At 42.8% G+C, this 20,204-nt stretch overlaps 1 long non-coding RNA gene across 1 annotated transcript in view; it reads left to right on the plus strand.

The window, feature by feature from the left end:
* Positions 1–17,823, plus strand: part of LOC132344057 (uncharacterized) — a 78,640-nt gene extending 60,817 nt beyond the window's left edge. Inside the window, exon 3 of the long non-coding RNA XR_009493149.1 lies at positions 15,504–17,823. This is a non-coding gene — a long non-coding RNA (uncharacterized lncRNA). The remainder of the gene's footprint in view (positions 1–15,503) is intronic.
* Positions 17,824–20,204: the final 2,381 nt, after the last annotated feature.

Genomic DNA, 20,204 nt, shown 5'->3' on the forward strand with positions numbered 1-20,204 from the left:
TAACATTTATGTACTCTCCATTTGATTGCTATTAATGCTGTTTCCTTTTTTTTTTCTTGCCTTTTACAAAACACTGCATTGCATATCTAGTACCTGTTTCCTAGTGTGTGAACAAAAGATTTTTTTCTAGCAAGTGTACCTCTGAGAACTGCTGGGTCTACTAATACTGACAATCATGCCCCAATAAGTATGTGTGAAGATTCATTTCTCCACGTTTCCACCCACCCTTGGTGTTATCCCATTAATATTTTCTAAGACTAATTTTTTTAGAGCAGTTGTAAGTTTACAACAAATTGGAGGAGAGGAAGTTCCAGAGATTGCCACATATCTTCTACCTCCACACATGCATAGCTTCCCCCATTATCAACAGCACTCATGAGAGTGGTAAATTTTTTTACCAAAGATGAACCTACATTAACTCATCATAATTACCCCAAGTCCATAGTTTACCTTAGGGATCACCCTTGGTATTGTACAGTCTGTGGATCTGAACAAAATTATAATAATGTACATCCATCATTACAATATCGAAGTCACTCAGTCGTGTCTGAGTCTTTGCAACCCCGTGGACTGTAGCCCACCAAGCTCCTCCATCCATGGGATTCTCCAGGCAAGAATACTGGAGTGGGTTGCCATTTCCTTCTCCAGGGGATCTTCCCGACCCAGGGATCGAACCCAGGTCTCCTGCATTGCAGGCAGATGCTTTAACCTCTGAGCCACCAGGGAAGCCCATGGAGTGTTCTCACTGCCCTCCAAATCCTCTGTGCTCTGACTACTCTTTCCTCCCTGACTTCAACCTCTAGCAACTACTGATCTTTCTATTGTCTCTTTAGTTTTGCCTTTTCTAGAATATCACATTGTTGGAATCCACGGTATGCAAATTAGCATCTTTCATTTAGTAATATGCTTGGGACTTTAAGATTCCTCCCTGTCTTTTCAAGGTGTGACAGCTCTTTTCTTTTACATTAACATTTTCCACCAATCTGAGCCTTTCTCACTGTTGTCTTAATTTGCATTTCCCTAATTATCAGTGCTGTTGAGTGTGTTTTCCATATGCTTGTTTTCAGTTTTCTTCTGTGGTTTGCTTCTTTCTATATGTTGCCTCTTTTCTTCCATGGATATATTTATCTTTTATTCATTATAAACTTTGGACAGAATCCTTTGTTAGTTTTAAGTAGTGCAATATCTTTTCCCAGACTGTGCTTTGTCTTTTAATTATGTATGTCTTTTGGTGAACAAAAGGATTTATATTTTAATGTAATAAAATGTACTTTAATGGTTCGTCCTCTTTTTGTGTGTGTGTCTTTTTAAGGAAATCTTCCCACTGCTCACAAGTGGTCATAAATAGATTATTCTATATTTTCTTCATTAAGTTTTACAGGCCCTCCAACCTTAATGTAGGTTTCTAATTGACTGGGAATTGATTTTTGTGGGTGGTGTGATGTAGGGATTTTAATTTCATTGTATTTTTCATAAAGATCACCAGTTGACCCAGAATATTTTTTGCAGAACACTGTTTTCTCCTACTGGTCCAATTCCGCCTGTGTAGGTAAAGGTAGGGAACAGTGTTGGTGGAGCCTGGGTGAGACCTGGGGCTGAGGAAAAGGGGCCAGCTATAAGAATTACTTTAGCGAACAGATGTAGCCCCTGAAAGAAGAATGACAAAGTGAGAGGGGGTGGGCGAATAAAAGTATTGACTTCTCTTTTCTGTCTTCCATTCTTTTGCTGTTACTTCCTATTGGTCAAACCCAAAGCAAGCCAGACACGACTGAGCGACTTCACTTTGACTTTTCACTTTCCTGCATTGGAGAAGGAAATGGCAACCCACTCCAGTGTTCTTGCCTGGAGAATCCCAGGGACGGGGGAGCCTGGTGGGCTGCCGTCTATGTGGTCGCACAGAGTTGGACACGACTGAAGCGACTTAGCAGCAGCAGCAGCAAAGCGAGCCAGAGGGTGCCGGTGCCCTGGTGATGCAGTCTGTAGGGGGTGGGCTTCCCCAGGACTCAGAGCGTCATAGTCCAGTGTAGAGGAGGGATTCATGTGGGGTACACGTGGAGCCCAGTTCTCCGTGGTACACACACACACCTCAGTTTCCAGTCCCTCTTTTTCCTTGTGGCTCAGTGGTAAAGTATCTGCCATCCATGCGGGAGACCTGGTTTGATACCTGGCTTGGGAAGACCCCCTGGAGAAGGGAAAGGCTACGCACTCCAGTATTCTGGCCTGGAGAATTTCACGGACTGTATAGTTCATGGGGTCACAAAGAGTCGGACACGACTGAGCAACTTTCACTTCAGTTCTCTCAGAGATGCGTCACTCTGTTTCATTACAGTTCTGCAACCTATATATGTATCCCGATTTAGCACGTTTTGAAAGTAGGTTTCCCCAAACTGGGTAGCAAGTCCAAAGCAAGCTGTGCAAAGAAAGCAGAAGTTCCCCTGCCAGAATAGAGTCTTGAAGTCACACCATGGCTTCAGATTTCTTGAGAATTTATATTTTTCCCTTTCGGAGAAAGTGGTCCTCGGCAATCTGCACATGTTTAAAAGTAGGAGATTTAAAAGCTGTTTGGATGTACTGAGAGAGGGTTGAGGCTGGCCAAGATGTATCTTCACTGTAAAGTGACCCAGGTGGACTGTTGGAGAAACCCCTGACATCAGTGTGTTTAGAATTTTCCTCTTGGGCTATCAGAGTCCCTGAAGATAAGTTTTACAAGTTTCTGTTTTAACCAAGTAGGGGAAGAAGGCTGGGATCTCAGTAATCAGCATTAAGTTACATTAGACGGTCTCTCTCTTTTGGGCAGAATACTATGTTGATCCATTTGTGCTGCTCTGACAAAAATACCATAAGCTGGGTGGCTTATAAACACTTTTTTCTCACAGTTCTGAAGTCTAGGAAGTCCAAGATCAAGGTGCCAAAAGATTTAGTGTCTGGTGAGAGACCACTTCCCCACTGAAGTTCATCTTCTCTCCATGTCCTCGTATGGTGGGAGGGGTGGGTGGGGCTCTCTGGGGTCCCCTTTTAAGGGCACTAATCCCATTCATTAGAACCGGACGTGGAAAGGACTGATGCTGAAGCTGAAGCTCGAATACTTTAGCCACCTGATACGCAAAGCCGACTCATTGGAAAAGTCCCTGCTGGGAAAGATTGGGGGCAGAAGGAGAAGGGGGTGACAGAGAATAAGATGGTTGGATGGCATCACTGACTCAATGGACATGAGTTTGAGCAAGCTCTGGGAGTTGGTAAAGGACAGGGAAGCCTGGCGTACTGCAGTCCATGAGTCGGACACAACTTAGCAAAGAATCGCAAAGAGTTGGACATGACTTAGCAACTGAACAGATCCCACTTATGAGGGTTCCACCCTCATGGCCCCTTCACCTCCCCAAATCCCCACATTCTAATACCATTGCCTTGGGGGTTAGGTTTCAACATACGAGTTTCTGGAGGACGCAAATATTCAGATCACGGCAGACACCCTTACTTCCCGTTGTGTCTTGGCAGTGCCCAGTCCAGAAGAGTTTCTGGTCGTCTTCCAGGTGGTTATAATGCAATTCGGTGTACAGGAGGCTTCTAAGGGTCATCTGTTTCACAAACAGCTTTCACCAAGTCCTCCTTCATACCTCCTTTCTTCCCAATCTCAGAGTTACTCAGCGCTGCCAGGATGTGAGCCTGTGAAGTTGCTGCTCTGAAAGCCAGGTTGGCTCACAGCTCTGCCCACCGCCATCTGAGGATTTGGCTGTGGCAAGTCTGTTGAGTCAGTCATCACTCATCCATCTGTGCTCCAGCTTCCATGTTTTACTACTGTTGCCTCCTCTTCTGTCCTCCCCAAGCTGCGCTTGTCTGTCCTTTTAAATCATCTCTTTACTGTACATTTAGTGGAGTCTCTGGAGGAACAGGAATTAGATGCATGTGTTCAAACACCCTAACTCAGAATCCTTCCATTTTCTGTAAATGTATTAGCCTTGAGAGGGGAACGGTCTATTCACTCACTTTCAATCCTCCTTGTTTTTGGATAAATGCATTCAAAGCTATCAATTTCCCACTCAATATTCATCCCACAGATTTTGATAGTACTTCCACTGTTATTGGATTCCAAAGATTTTGTCCTTTCCACTGTGATTTCTACATGTTGACAAGTTACTTAGGACAGTATTTTTAAATTTCCAAAAATATTGTAAAATGATCTTCTTACTACTGATTTCTAATCAACATGTGGTCTTAGAAGAAGGGTTGTATGTATGACAAGGATCTTTGAAATGTGTTGAGATTTCTTCTGTCTTGTGGTCATGGTTGATTTTTGTGTAGGTTCCATCTGTGCTTGTAAAGAGCATGGCGTCCCCATTCATTAATGAAAGATTCTATGTATATCTGTTAGATCAGACTTGATCTTATTATATGATTGCTGCTGCTGCTGCTGCTAAGTCACTTCAGTCATGTCTGACTCTGTGTGACCCCATAGACGGCAGCCCACCAGGCTCCCCCGTCCCTGGGATTCTCCAGGCAAGAACACTGGAGTGGATTGCCATTTCCTTCTCCAATGCGTGAAAGTGAAAAGTCAAAGTGAAGTCGCTCAGTCGTGTCCGACTCTTAGCGACCCCATGGACTGCAGCCTACCAGGCTCCTCGGTCCATGGGATTTTCCAGGCAAGAGTACTGGAGTGGGGTGCCATTGCCTTCTCTGTATTAGCATAATTTTATTATTCTAATCTTCTATATTCTTATTAATTTTTCATTGGCACAATCAGCTTCTACTCTGTGATTATTTTAGTTTTCACTTTATTTGAGACTATGTGGTTAACTATGTACATGTGCATGGTTGGTAGGTTTTTTTCTATTAAATTTTATATAATATCATTCTTTGTCCCTATGAATGCTTTGACCATCCTAGATAGCATATTGAAAAGCAGAGTTATTACTTTGTCAACAAAGGTCCATCTAGTCAAGGCTATGGTTTTTCCAGTGGTCATGTATAGATGTGAGAGTTGGACTGTGATGAGCATTGAAGAATTCATGCTTTTGAACTATGGTGCTGGAGAAGACTCTTGCGAGTCCCTTGGACTGCAAGGAGATCCAACCAGTCCGTTCTAAAGGAGACCAGTCCTGGGTGTTCATTGGAAGGACTGATGCTGAGGCTGAAACTCCAATACTTTGGCCACCTCATGCTAAGAGTTGACTCATTGGAAAAGACCCTGATGCTGGGAGGGATTAGGGGCAGGAGGAAAAGGGGACAACAGAGGATGAGATGGCTGGATGGTATCACTGACTCAATGCACATGAGTTTGGGTGAACTCTGGGAGTTGGTGATGGACAGGGAGGCCTGGTGTGCTGCGATTCATGGGGTCGCAAAGAGTTGGACACGGCTGAGCGACTGAACTGAACTGAACTGAACTGATGAATGCTTTTCTCTTACTTTTTTATTTTTGTCTGATTATGATTTATTCCCCAGCATTCCTTTGCTCTTTATTTACTTTTTCATAATATATCTTTTCCATCCATTTATTTCCAACTTTCTTTCTCTACCCCATGAATGTGTAGAGTTTAGAGTTATCTCTTATAAGTATAGAACTGCATTTAAAAATTAAATTTTATTTAATCTTTGAAATACTTAATCCCACATATAGTATCAAATTCTAAACATAATAAAGATATAATATAGCTTGAATGTGGAGTTTAGAAAAATGGTACACATGATCTTATTTGCAAAGCAGAAATAGAGTCACAGATATAGAAAACAAACTTATTGTTACCACAGAGGGAAGAGGAGGTGGGATGAATTGGGAGATTTAGTATTGCTATCTATACACTTCTATATATTAAAAAGATAACCAGTGAGAACCTACTGTGTAGCATAGGGAACTCTATTCAGTACTCTGTGGTGATCTAAATGGAAAAGGAATCTTAAAAAGAGAGGATGTATGTATACACATAGCTGTTTCAATTTGATGTACACCAGAAACTAACATTGTAAAGCAACTCGACTAGAGTAAAAATTTATTTTAAAAATAAATATACTAAAAAGTAACTGAAAAATTTCCCTCTCAGCTTCTTTCCCCATCTTCCCAGTCTCTCTCTTTAGCAGGCGGTGAACATCGTTAGTTTCTTGCTGGAGATAACCACTGGGAGTATAAGTAAATATGATTTATAAATTATTTCTTTTATGGTAGCAGTATATGCACTGTCCCTTATCTTGCCCTTTCATCTTTTAGGGATTTGTTCTTAATTGTACATGAAGAACTTCCTCATTTTATGAATGACTACATATTATTTTGCTTTATGAATGTACCCTAATCTATTAACCGATCTCTCATCAGTGGACTTTTAGGTAGTTTCCAATCTTTTACTTTTACAAACAATGTTGCAATGATCTTGTGCAAACATTATTTAAACATGGACAAATATATCTATGAGAGAAATTTCTAGAAGTGGAACTTCTGGGACAAAGGGTATAGGCTTTTGTAACTCCGATAGATATACAGATGTTGCCCAACTATCCTCCATAGAGTTTTGCCAGTTTACACTCCCACTGCAAAGAATGTTCTAATTCATTCTAATTCCCGCTTGCTGGTTTCCCCACTGTGTCACCTTATCAGCCAAGGGCCAGTGAGGAAATAGAGTCATTGTTAATGATTTTCAACAGAGGGAATCTTAGAAGGGGGACTGAGTATACAGGTGGTGGGAGAACCGAAGTCAAACATGGGCTAAGGAGGCAGCTCAGGGCAAGAACCATCGCAGCAATCTGCTACCACCCATGGGCTGCTGGACCCAGAAGCCAGGACCATCAGAAGAAGCTGTCACTGCCTCCCTGGTAGGAGCTGGGAGGATGGAAATAGGGGTTGTCAAGAGGGTGCTAGAGGAGAAGTAATTGTTGAAGGAGATGCTCCCAGGAGCAGAGAGTGAAGCGCAGAAATACTCTGGCTTCTCCCTCTCCTCTGCCCTCCTGTTTTTTGGCCCGTGCCTCCCATTTCTGAAATGACCTGAAGTCAGCAAGAGAGTTTGAGAAATATCTTTTCCTGTGACTGGAGACCAGAGCAGAGAAAGATGGAGAATATACAGATCTGAGAGCAAAACAGGGAAATGAATGGCACAGTCCGATTTTTCTGCAGTTCAGCTCCACGTGCACCATCTACGCCATATTTAAATGCCACTGTCTACTGGGTCTCACAGGATATGACTGACCCCTAGCTGCTCTCCAATCTCATTTTCTACCTCTGTCCCCAAATTTTCTCAGTTGCCCCTACTCTGGCCCCTTACTGTTGTTCAAGCAAGCCAACTTCTCCCGAACGCCCCCCATTCATCTCTGTTTAGCAAGTTTGAGATGCATCCACTCGGGACCACGCCTGCATCTGCAGTTTTTTGGGAGAGAGCTCCCTCCAGCCCTGGGACTTTGTCTCGGGTCCAGTGGTCCCAGGCAGTGGGCAGTTCATTCAGTTCCTGGTCTTGGAGCTGAGTCTTAATCCTTTCCATGCCTTAGTGCCACCATTCTCCATAAAGCCACAGCCCCAGGCAATGAGCAGCTGTCATTATTTTTCAGTTACCTCATATGGGTTGTATCTAGCAGTGAGCCTGGCCCACTTGCCACTGCCCCAGCAGAAACACATTTAATCCTTGTTATTTGAGGCAACCGACCCCTTAGCCACTAATGCTTGATTCAGGCCACGGAAGTCAGCAGGCTCAAGGCTCCTGTTTCACCTATCACTTTGGTTTCTGGTCCTTGGAGATGTTTAGTTTATTTCTGACACCAGTTGTGTTTTACTGGTTTTCTCTTCAGATAATCTGTCATTGTGTGTGTGTGTGTGTGTGTGTGTGTGTGTGTGTGTGTGTTTGAAGCAGAGGGAATGTAATGAACCATGACCTTTCAGCACCATCTTTTTCCTTTTTTTAATGTTTATTTATGTATTTGGCTATGCCGGGTCCTAGTTGCAGCACATGAGATCCAGTTCCCTGACCAGACATGGAACGTGGGCCCCCTGCACTGGGAGCATGGAGTCCCAGCCACTGGACCAGCTGGGAAGTCCCTCGGCCATGGCGACCAGACCACGCGCTTAGATTGGCAGATGCTCAGTTAAAACACTCCATTAATGGACTAGGAATCCATTTCGCACATGCTGGTGCTAAAATCATACATGAACCAGCCTGTACTTGTGTGGTGGTAGAACCATTCCTTCCAGCAGCAGCACAACTGGAGAATGTATAGGTGGCTGTGATGGCAAACTCGTGATCCCCAGCCCCAGCAGGGCCTTCTACAGGGCTGCAGGGGAGCTTGGCTGGCTTCCCCTCGTGCTTGCTTCAGCACTAGATCTGACCCTTCATTGCAGTGAGTGTTAGTAACACTACCATCACTGATATTATCGTGACTCTAGTCATCAAGTTAAACTCCTGCAACAACTCTCACTCTTTAAACTGGACTCAACCTTTCTTCTTAATTTTCATCTCAAGGGAGTTCCTGCCCCTCTTTTTCACTGAAGGCTTATTTCTTAAATTGCTCTAATTCTTAGCCCCGGTGAGCAACTTAGGTTTCCTGTGTCATCAATTTCCCCTTCATCTAGATATGAAAACGGTAAAATCTGTACTGATTGATGCCAGCCTACTACGATGTGGTTAAATGTATCTCACCTTCAAAACAGTAAATAGAACTTCCCTGGCAGTCCAGTGGTTAAGACTCTGTGTTTCCACTGCAGGAGGCACAAGTTTGATCCCTGGCTGGGGAGCTAAGATCCTGCAAGACTTGTGGTGCAGCCAGGAAGACAGAAAAGAAAAGTAAATAAACAAAAAGTCTCCCCTGATGTGGCACCCCTTCTAGCTATTACCAACCTTAGCCATCCATCACGGAGGCATACCATGGAACAGTCTTGCTCCCACCCCTCACCCCCGTCTTAACTGTTGCAATCAGGCCTCTGCTCCCATTGCTTCACTGAAACCAGGCAATGAAGGTCATTCATGAGTTTTCATTGCCAAATCCAGTGGCGCATGCTTGGGTAATTGCTTGGATTTTCTGCAACATTCGTCACCTCCTCTCTTTGGAAACCCCACACTTCTTTGGCTTCCATGACCCTCTCTCCTCTTGTTCCATTTTTCCTCCTTGTGGCTGGAGCGTCTTCACCCTCCCCTGGCCCCAGCCTTGATCTTTCCTCACTCTGCTCCCTCCCTCTGGCTTTCTCATACGGTCAGTGTGACTCCTTTTGTATTTGCCTGCAGTTGACACCTGTACTGGATTGAATGATGTGCCCCCAAATTTACGCCCACCCAGAACTTAAGAATGTGACAATACTTGGAAATAAGGTCTTGGAAAGTGTCATTAGTTGAGACGAGGGCATACTGGACTGGGATGAGAGAATAAAATGTTGTTGTTTAAAGCCACCCTGTTGGTGGCACTTGGTTACAGCAGCCACAGGAATCTAATCCATTGGTTCTCTCTGGACTTGCAGTAGACCTCGCTGGTGTCAGGGGCTGGACTCAGGCAGGGCAACCCAGTCCCCCCCTTATAGCTCATTCATTCACTTTGTTCTCTCTAGATATTTTCCAGTTTCAGACAAAAGATCTTCCATTTGACCGGGACAGTAGCTTTGTCCAGAAGAGAAAGTGAAAGTCACTCAGTCGTGTCCAACTCTTTGAGATCCCATGGACTATTCAGTCAGTGGAATTCTTCAGGCCAGAATACTGGAGTGGGTAGCCTTTCCCTTCTGCAGGGGATCTTCCCAACCCAGGAATTGAACCCAGGTCTCCCACTTTGCAGGAGGATTCTTTACCAGCTGAACCACAAGGGAAGCCCAAAAATATTGGAGTGGGTAGCCTATCCCTTCTCTGGCGGATCTTCCCAACCCAGGAATTGAACCAGAGTCTCCTGCATTGCAGGCAGATTCTTTACCAACTGAGCTATCAGGGAAGGCCCCGCAGAAGAGAAAGATAGCTCTTAAATCTTGACTTACCACTTAACTGCTGTGTGTCCCCAGGCAAGAACTCCTTTTGTCAGTTCAGTTTTTCCATCTGTTCAGTGGTAGATATTAGTTTCTTCCTGGGTTTTAAGATTCAGTGAACTGACGGGAAAAGTTTTTAGTGGAAAGTCAAACTTGTAAGTTTACCTTTCTTTGGAAGACAGAAACAAACAAGAAATGTTTGGACTTCTTTTCTTGCTATTCCTTAACTTGACATCAGCAGCCTCAAGCTTCAGTTGGTTCTTTTCACTCAAGCAACTTTAGAAAAACCCTTTCTGAGTCTGGCACCTTTAAGTGAGTCTTTCCTCTGGGCTAAAACTTCAAGGCATCTTCCTGGTCCGTGACCTTGAGGTTTATTCTAGGTCAGCTGCCCTGCCATTGTCATTTTCTCCTATCTCCCAGCAATTACTACATTTTCGTAAGAATTCTGAGGTTGTCAGAGAGTTGTTTTTATAGCAACACTATTTTCTTTACGCTTGCTAGTCCCTTCCAGCTTTCCACAGCTGGTGATTTACCGCCCTTAGAGCCTCCTGCGTGTATTAGTTACTCAGTGTTGTCCAACTGTTTGTGACCCCATGGACTGTAGCCTGCCAGGCTCCTCTGTCCATGGGATTTCCCAGGCAAGAACACTGGAGTGGGTTGCCATGCCCTCCTCCAGGGGATCTTCCCGACCCAGAATCAAACTCTCATATTCTGTGTCTCCTGCATTTTTACCTGCTGAGTTATCAGTAAAGCCTTCTCAGTTTAGTCGCTCAGTTGTGTCCGACTTTTTGCGACCCCATGAATTGCAGCACGCCAGGCCTCCCTGTCCATCACCAACTCCCAGAATCTACGAAAACTCATGTCCATCGAGTCGGTGATGCCATCCAGCCATCTCATCCTCTGTTGTCCCCTTCTCCCCCTGCCCCCAATCCCTCCCAGCTTCTGGGTCTTTTCCAATGAGTCGACTCTTCACATCAGGTGGCCAAAGTATTGGAGTTTCAGCTTTAGCATCAGTCCTTCCAAAGAATACCCAGGACTGCTCTCCTTTAGGATGGACTGATTGGACCTCCTTGCAGTCCAAGGGACTCTCAAGAGTCTTCTCCAACACCACAGTTCAAAAGCATCAATTCTTCGGTGCTCAGCCTTCTTCACAGTCCAACTCTCACATCCATACATGACCACAGGAAAAACCATAGCCTTGACTAGACGGACCTTTGTTGGCAAAGTCACGTCTCTGCTTTTTAACATGCTATCTAGGTTGGTCATAACTTTCCTTCCAAGGAATAAGCGTCTTTTAATTTCATGGCTGCCGTCACCATCTGCAGTGATTCTGGAGCCCAAAAAAATAAAGTCTGACACTGTTTCCACTGTTTCCCCATCTATTTCCCATGAAGTGATGGGACCGGATGCCATGATCTTCGTTTTCTGAACGTTGAGCTTTAAGCAAACTTTTTCACTCTCCTCTTTCACTTTCATCAAGGGGCTTTTTAGTTCCTCTTCACTTTCTGCCATAAGGGTGGTGTCATCTGCATATCTGAGGTGATTGACATATCTCCCGGCAGTCTTGATTCCAGCTTGTGTTTCTTCCAGCCCAGAGTGTTTAGCTCTTTATTCTCCCAGAGCTGAATGGCAGCAGCCGTAACAGAGACGATGACGATGACACTTCTGTAGCATGCCCCATCTGCCAGCACTGTTTAGGTGCTTTACATACGTGAACTCACTTCATAGTTAATCTTTTGTACTTCTTTTATTGTCTTGTTTCATGTTAAACATTTTTTTAGTGCACCATTTTGGTTCTTCAGTCAATTTTGCAGACATTTTTAAAGGATTATTTTCCCAGTGATTGCTCATACATCTTAACTCAGTACAAACTACTTCAGGCTATTTTTGACATAATTTTGGTAAAATAGAGTAACTTCATTTAGTATCTCCCTTCTGCACATTATGCTATTATTGTCCCATGCTGTATGTTTATAATAAATTCATCAATAGAGTATTATAGTTATCACTGTATGCAATCTTATTTTTTAAATATAAAACTTAAAACCTATTTTAACATTCTTCATATTTATGTTTACCCACATATTTACTATTTCTGGGGTTCTTCATATCTTCTTGTGGATTCATGTTACTGCTTTGTGTCACTTTGTTAATTGGAAGGACAGCTAGCAAAACATTCTTTCAGTTTTTTGTTTTTTGAGAAACATTTTTGTTTTGCCTTCATTTTTCTAATTGCTGTGTATAAAATTCTTGATTGGCAGTTTTTTGTTCCAGCTCTTTTTGTATGTTGCCCCACTCCTTTTGGCTTCCCTGGTTTGTGGTGAGACATCAGCCATTAATTGCATTGTTGTTCCCTTCGTATATGGTGAATCATTTTATTCTTGTTTCTGTTATGATTTTCTTGTTTTCTTTGGTTTTTTCTTTGGTTTAGTGATATATGTGGGTGTGGATCTCTTCATGTTCAACCTACTTGGGATACATTAAGCTCTTTGGATCTATAGATTCATTTTAAAAAATCAAATTTGGTAAAATTTCAACCATTGTTTTTTAAAATTCTCATTTATTTGTTTACTTTTGGCTGTGCTGGGTCTTTGTTGCTGCCCAGGCTTTTCTCTAGTTGCGGTACAGGGCTGTCTCATTGCAGTGGCTTCTCTTGTTGAGGAAGAGAACTCCTTTTGGGCTTCTCTTCTTTGGGGCTCCAGAGGACAGGCTCATGGCTATAGCACACAGCCTTAGTGGCATGTGGGATTTTTCCCAGATCAAGGACTGAATCCATGTCTCCTGCACTGGTAGGTGAATTCTTTACCACTGAGCCACTTGGAAGCCCCATTATTTCTTAACTATTCTTTCTGGCTTTTTTTTTTTTTTGGAAACTCTCATTACATTTATGTTGGTTTGCTCGATATTTTCCTGCAAGTCTCTGAAATTGTTTTCCTTCAATCTTTTTTCCCTCTGTTCTTCAGATTGGAAAACTTCTGCAAAATTCTCTTCAAATTGACTGATTCTTCTGAAACTCGTATCTTCATTTAAGTCCAACCTGCTGCTGCCGCCGCTAAGTTGCTTCAGTCGTGTCCGACTCTGTGCGACCCCATAGATGGCAGCCCACCAGCCTCCCCCATCCCTGGGATTCTCTAGGCAAGAACACTGGAGTGGGTTGCCATTTCCTTCTCCAACCTACTGAGCACAAAAGAGCTTAGGTAATTGTCTAAGGCAAACCCTTACTTAAAGGGCAAAACAGCAAATATTTTAGGCTTGCAGTTCATATGGTGTCTGTCACAGCTACTCTGCTCTGCCATTTCGGCTCAAAGCTATATAGCCTATGTAAATCAGTGGCTGCCAATGTGTTCCAATAAAACCATTATTTACAAGAACAGGTGGCTGGTCTGCGGACTGTAGTTTGCTAATCTATGATTGCTGGTCTAAGTTTTGCAATTATTAATAGCAACAGGCATACCTGGAATTCAGATGTATGTCTTCTTTCTTCAAAGTCTGCACTTTTTCCAGTATCTCACATTGCCTCCCACTAATGGATTGTTTTGGTCTTTTTAGTGAGGAGAAGCACCACAAATACTAGTCAGAACACACCATCTATTTTTGCATCACTTGCTTCATTCCAGTATTTAAATGTGTAATAGGAGAGTCTTTTCCCCTTTTTTTCCTTACTCTTCTTTCTTTCCTTCCATTCTTTTATTTCTTATTCCATTCTTTGCTTCTTCCTGACACTGTCTTTCTTTCCTTCCTCCCTTCTCTCTCTCTCTTCCTATTATTCACCTTTGTAGACTGACCATACTTTTTTCTAATTCCGTTTCATTCTCCACTGAACTGTTTTCATTTTGCCAAAGAAAATTGCTGATAACGTAATGTGTTACAATAGTCACATAGAAAAATAGTAAGTAGGAAAGAAAATAGGAATGTAAGTGCTGTTGCTAGCAGGATTACCACCCATAAGTTATAAATAGAGTAGAGGTCATCTGTTTTCCTCTGGCGATGTTTGATTTAAAAAAAAAAATTGCTTCAAAAAGTCTTCTGGGGAGCAGGAAGCAGGGAAGCATGCAGATTTCAATTTCTTCTTCATTTTCTATGAATGATTTCTTTCTAAAACTGTTTCCTCCCTCAACCTGGTTTTGTCATTCACAACGTGAAATGGACTGCTCCAGTCAGTCTTGGGTTGTATCAGTTGTTCCCTAGGCTTCTTGGGAGAAACTTCCACCTCTAGAATTAAAGACCTATGTGTGTGCTGCTGTGTGCTCAGTCACTTCAGTTGTGTCCAACTCTTGCGACCCCATGGACTGTAGCCCATCATGCTCCTCTGTCCAAAGGATTCTCTAGGCAAGAATACTGGAGTGGGTTGCCATGCCCTCCTCCAGGGGATCTTCCTGACCCAAGGATCGAACCCATGTCTCTTGCATCTTCTGCATTGTAGGTGGATTCTTTACCCACTGAGCCACCTGGTAAGCCCAAAGACCTATGTAGCTGCCCCAAAAGGTGAGTTGGTTCCTGGAATCATGCCTGTCATAGGCCTTCTGCAGCCATGGGACTTGTATACATGGTATAGAATGTTTTTGATAAAATGAGATGAAATAATCAACTAAAAGTAGCTCAAATAGAGCCTGTGCTCTAGAGGAACCCCAACTACTGAGCCCACGTGCCACAGCTGCTGGAGTCCAAGTGCTGTTAAAGCCTATGCCCTGCAATAAGAGAAGCCACTGCAATGAGAAGCCCACACACCACAACTAGAGAGGAGCCCCCGCTCGCTGCAACTAGAGAAAGCTCTCAAGGAAGACCCAGTGTAGCCCAAAATAAAAATTTTTAAAAAAGAACATCTCCACTGTTCTTCCCATCCTCTGATTCCCCAGTGATCCCTGGTGAGATACCTTTCATTTTAAGATTCATTTTTATCACTCTGAAGAGTTGGCAACATGTTCATCTATTTGCAGAGGGTTTTCTTTTGTTTACACCCAGTTATAGCAACCTAAAATAAGTTCTGTGGTCAGACTTTTAGTATTTGTTTACTCATTCAGTTCTGACTCAGTGTCCATTGTGTGCCAGGCACTGTCAGCCACTGGGATTACAGGATGAATCAGAAAAATGCCTACTCTCAGGGACCACAGGCTTGGGGTTTGGGCGTGCTAGATTTTCTTTCTGGCGCCATCTCTCTGCAATTTAAAAACTTTATTTATTTTTTCCTATGCTCTGGGTGATTATAGTCCTCAGTTAGCACTCCAAGAAGTTGCCATTATTCAGTTAGAATTAGCTCTTAAGATGGAAAATGTTTGCTATCCTTGTCCAATCTCTTTATTTTTCAATTGGAGAAACCGAGGCTCTTGCTGAACAAGTCTACCCTCTTCTGAATCTTCAGCAGTGTATAAGGTGGGTATCGGAAATGACCACAGTCCTCTGCATTAGCTGCATTCCTCCTAGAAGGTTATATGGGAGAGGCATTACATGACTTGCCATGAGTTGGCTCGCAATGTATACTATAGCGGGTGTGAGCAGTCCTAAAACAAGTGTGGTCTGAAATCACATCCAGATTCATTGGTGTGAAATCACATTTCACATTACAAAGTTTGCTAACAGTTTCTGCTTTGCCCAGCAGCCCAATCCTGGAATCTGAGGTTCTTTCACCAGACAAGGAACTAAGCTGAGCGTGGACTTGGGTGAGAAGATCAAGTGACATTGATGAGAAAGGAACGTCCTTTCCCTGCTTTTTCCCTGGAAGAAAAGCACTTTCTCCTACCTTGGTGTTCAGAGAAGAACATAAAATGGTACCATCAAGATCCCTTATGCATCTTCGCACAGGAACTTCTTGGACTACCTTCATAGCTCAGTCGGTAAAGAATCTGCCTACAATGCAGGAGACCTGGGTTCTATTCCTGGGTCAGGAAGATCCTCTGGAGAAGGAAATGGCAACCCACTCCAGTATTCTCACCTGGAGAATCCCATGGACAGAGGAGCCTGACAGGCTTCAGTCCATTGGGATTGCAAAAGTTGGACACGACTTAGCAACCAAACCACTGCCACCACCACAGGAAGTTCTAGCCATTGAAGAAGGATGGGCTTTGCCTCAGACAAAAGGGTAAATAACAAGGCAGCTTGAACTCATAGGTTGTTGAATGTCAGTGGATGTAATATACTATTGTTAAAAAAAAAAAAAAAAAGTTCAACCCAGTGTGGGTCATGCTGGGAACTATGTGCACAGATTTCATTAAAAAAAGAGATTTGTTGCTTAGGTTTGGATGTGGGCCATCTGTTCTATTTTTCTTGAATTTAAAGTCACTTTCCCAGTGGAATTGTATTTTGAACTTGTTTGGGGAAAGCAGGGCACTTTATTTATATGTTAGTCTCTTTGGCTAAGCATGGGACTGATAAAATCAATTCTAAAATGCCCTTTGATTGATAACTTTTATCTTACCCACATGGGATGACTTTTGCATGTAAGATGTGACTGAGATAAAATTTAAATTGATCATCTGATGCTTGCCGTCAGAGACTGGCAGCTCTGACCTGAGGCTTGTGATTTGTGAAGGAAGCTGAGTCAAATGACCTGCACAGAGCTGATAAGATGACCCCAGACTGTTGACTATCACTTTCCTGCCTGAATTTCTTTCATTAGTGAAGGTAGATTCCATTTTCCCACGGACTGATTCTCAGAGATTCATGTCCAAGAGATATTTATCATAGTACTATTTATAATTCAAAATAGTTTGAAAATGATGTAAATGTGTGTTGTTTGGAGATAGGTCAATAAATTATGGTTTAAACATACTATTAAAAACATTATTCTAGGAGGATATTTACAGACATGGGAAAATATTTACATTATGATATTAAGTGAAAAAAAAAAACCTAAGTGTATAATGGTATGGCTTCAATTTTTTAATTACATAAACATAATTATATGCACAGGTATATAAACATGTGTATTTATGTTGTCATTTATTCAGTAAGCATGGATCAAGTGCATTTTATGTATCAGACACTGTGCTAAGGGCTGAAGGTGTAGAGTTGAATGAGATTAATTCAGTTCCTGCCACAGACTTAATAGTTTAGTATGTATAGGAAAAAGCATCAATAACAAACGTATCAAATATTCATAATTTTTTTTCTGGGTGGTGGGTAACTTAAACTTTCTTTTTTCTGAGTTTCTGTATCTTCTTGATTTTCCACTAAAAGAAAATGCCTCATACAGATAAAGAAATACAGCAAATAATATTTTAAAAGATTAGTGGAGCTGAAAACCTGTTCCCTGGCAGGAGGCTTTCTCCCTGAAACTGGAGATTCAGCTCCACAAACTGCAGGAGCCTTGGCCCAGGGACCAGGAGACTGTCACTAACCCGCTACATGACCAAGGATTAGTGACTTTCCTCTCCTGTTCTAAGTTTCTTTTCCTATATGATGATAGTCTGATCCAGGTAATGGCTAAGATCTTGCCAGGTCTTAGGGTGTGGAACAGTGTTTTCAGAGACTTTATATGGGGAGGCACATTTCCATAGATGCAAATCTACTGCTCTTATAATTGTCCTAATTCATAATTTGCTTGTGCCTTCTTATCTTATGCACAAGTGTTGTCTTCAGTTTACGGGCAAATCATCTTTTGGGCATTCTAGACCTTCCTTCTCCATCCTTTTGCCGTTTTTTAGACCTGAAAGAAATGAGAGAGAAAAAGATATCACAGTCTCTCTTGGTCAGCTTCTCTCTGTGCTCTAAAAGCAAATGATTCCTCTGGGTCGTCCCAGTGCACCAGGTATGGGGAGGGAGGTGGGAGGGGGGTTCAGGATGGGGAGCACGTGTATACCCGTGGCGGATTCATGTTGATGTATGGCAAAACCAATATAATATTGTAAAGTAATTAACCTCCAATTAAAATAAGTAAATTTATATTTAAAAAAAAAATAAAAGCAAATGATTTTCCATCAGTTATTGACTATTTAGCCTAGTCCTATGGCAGATGTTGGAGAAGGCAATGGCAACCCACTCCAGTATTCTCACCTGGAGAATCCCCATGGGCAGAGGAGCCTGGCGGGCTACAGTCCATGGGGTCGCAAAGAGTCGGACACCACTGAAGCGACTGAGCACATGCTAGATGTAACAGAGGATGCAAAGTGGGAGTGAGGCATGATTTGCTCAAAACAACTTGAAACCTTGTTGCAGAGAGGCAGTGAAAGCTTATGAAAATGTTTGCGAATGGGACAGCGGCATACCCCAGGCTGGCTCCCAGGCTCCCATCTGAATACATTATAAGTATTCACAGGAGGGAGACAAATGGCTTGGGTGGGACTAGTCAGGAGAAGACTTCAGAGTAGACAAGGTGTGACCTCAGCCTTACAGGATGGGCATGATTTAAATAAGGGCAAGGACAAGGGATAACATTTCTAGCAGGGAGAACACACTGGACAGGGAAGAAGAGGCCCTGGATGTTAGGGTGGTAAACTTTAGCAGATAAAAATACAAGATGCCCCAGTAAACTTGAATTTCAGGCAATTAATGCGTTTTTAATATAATTTTGTCTCATACTTGACACATATAATATCGGGAAGATACTTATACTAGAAATTATTGGTTATTTATCCGAAATCCAAATGTATCAAGGTGTCTTGTATTTGATCTGGCAAATCTGATTGGTGTTTGCTCATGTGAGTGGACACCAACATCCAGGTGAACTCACCTGATCCAAGCAGATGACTCGAATTTCTATCCCACTGTCTTGGATATTTAGAGAGTCCTGTACTAGCTCTGGGATTACATCTCTACTGGGTTACGTTGAGCAAGTAATTTTTGGACTCTGTATCTTTATTGTATCACTTGTAAATTAAAGATTTCTGTATTTATGTGTTAATGTATATTCTAGGGCATTATAGTGTGAAAATATTTGATATTAAATAAAGAAGGGAGCCAGACCCCTCCTGTCATGTCTCATACAGGAAAAACCAATCCTTTTCTTTCTGATTCCCAGCCCATGAGATTCACTGCTACTTGCTGGTATTTTGCCTCCTTTCCCTTTATCTGGGTATCGGTTTCTCTTGTGTCTCAGAACAATGTCTGCATCTTCCCTGTGTGATGGATTGCCTTTCCTTCACATTGTCATCCTGCTTTTCTCAAATCCCTTCCCAAATATAACAGACCCTCTAACTCCTCTTGAGTAGTTACCAGAGGGGAAGAGAAAATATTCAATCCTCAATTCTGTTTCCCTCCCCTGCAAAGAATATGACCACCACAAAACTCAGAACCAGGGAAGGCGGCTGGGGCAGACGTCCATCGGCTCCTTCTTAACAGGAGGGAGTCAGGCTGGTTTTCATGAGTGGGGACCATTGCTTCTCCAAATGGGAGAGCCATATATGCTTATCTCAGAAAACTGCAGGTAAAAACCATGGCTTTTTCCAGATCTCTGAAGCACCTGTGTGGTGTTGACACATGATCGTTCTTGTACAATTATGAAGGATTCCCTTGTTGCTCAATCAGTAAAGAAACTGCCTGCAGTGCAGGAGACCCAGGTTCGATACCTGGGTCGAGAAGATCCCCCTGAAGAAAGAAATGGCAACCCACTCCAGTATCCTTGTCTGGAAAATAACATGGACAGAGGAGGCTGGTGGGCTGCAGTCCATGGGGCTGCAAAGAGCTGGGCATGACTGAGTGACTAACTAGCTAGTGGAGGTGATGGAATTCCAGTTGAGCTATTTCAAATCCTGAAAGATGATGCTGTGAGAGTGCTGCACTCAATATGCCTGCAAATTTGGAAAACTCAGCAGCGGCCACAGGACTGGAAAAGGTCAGTTTTCATTCCAATCCCAAAGAAAGGCAATGCCAAAGAATGCTCAAACTACCACACAATTGCACTCATCTCACACGCTAGTAAAGTAATGCTCAAAATTCTCCAAGCCAGGCTTCAGCAATACGTGAACCATGAACTTCCAGGTGTTCAAGCTGGTTTTAGAAAAGGCAGAGGAACCAGAGATCAAATGGCCAACATCTGTTGGATCATTGAAAAACCAAGAGAGTTCCAGAAAAACATCTATTTCTGCCTTATTGACTATGCCAAAGCCTTTGACTGTGTGGATCACAAGAAACTGTGGAAAATTCTGAAAGAGATGGGAATACCAGACCACCTGACCTGCCTCTTGAAAAACCTATATGCAGGTCAGGAAGTAAGAGTTAGAACTGGACAGGGAACAACAGACTGGTTCCAAATAGGAAAAGGAGTACATCAAGGCTGTATATTGTCACCCTGCTTATTTAACTTCTATGTAGAGTACATCATGAGGAACTCTGGGCTGGAGGAAGCACAAGCTGGAATCAAGAT

This window comes from Bos taurus, chromosome 27 (assembly GCF_002263795.3).
Source record: "Bos taurus isolate L1 Dominette 01449 registration number 42190680 breed Hereford chromosome 27, ARS-UCD2.0, whole genome shotgun sequence".
In the NCBI taxonomy this organism is placed as follows: Eukaryota; Metazoa; Chordata; class Mammalia; order Artiodactyla; family Bovidae; genus Bos; species Bos taurus.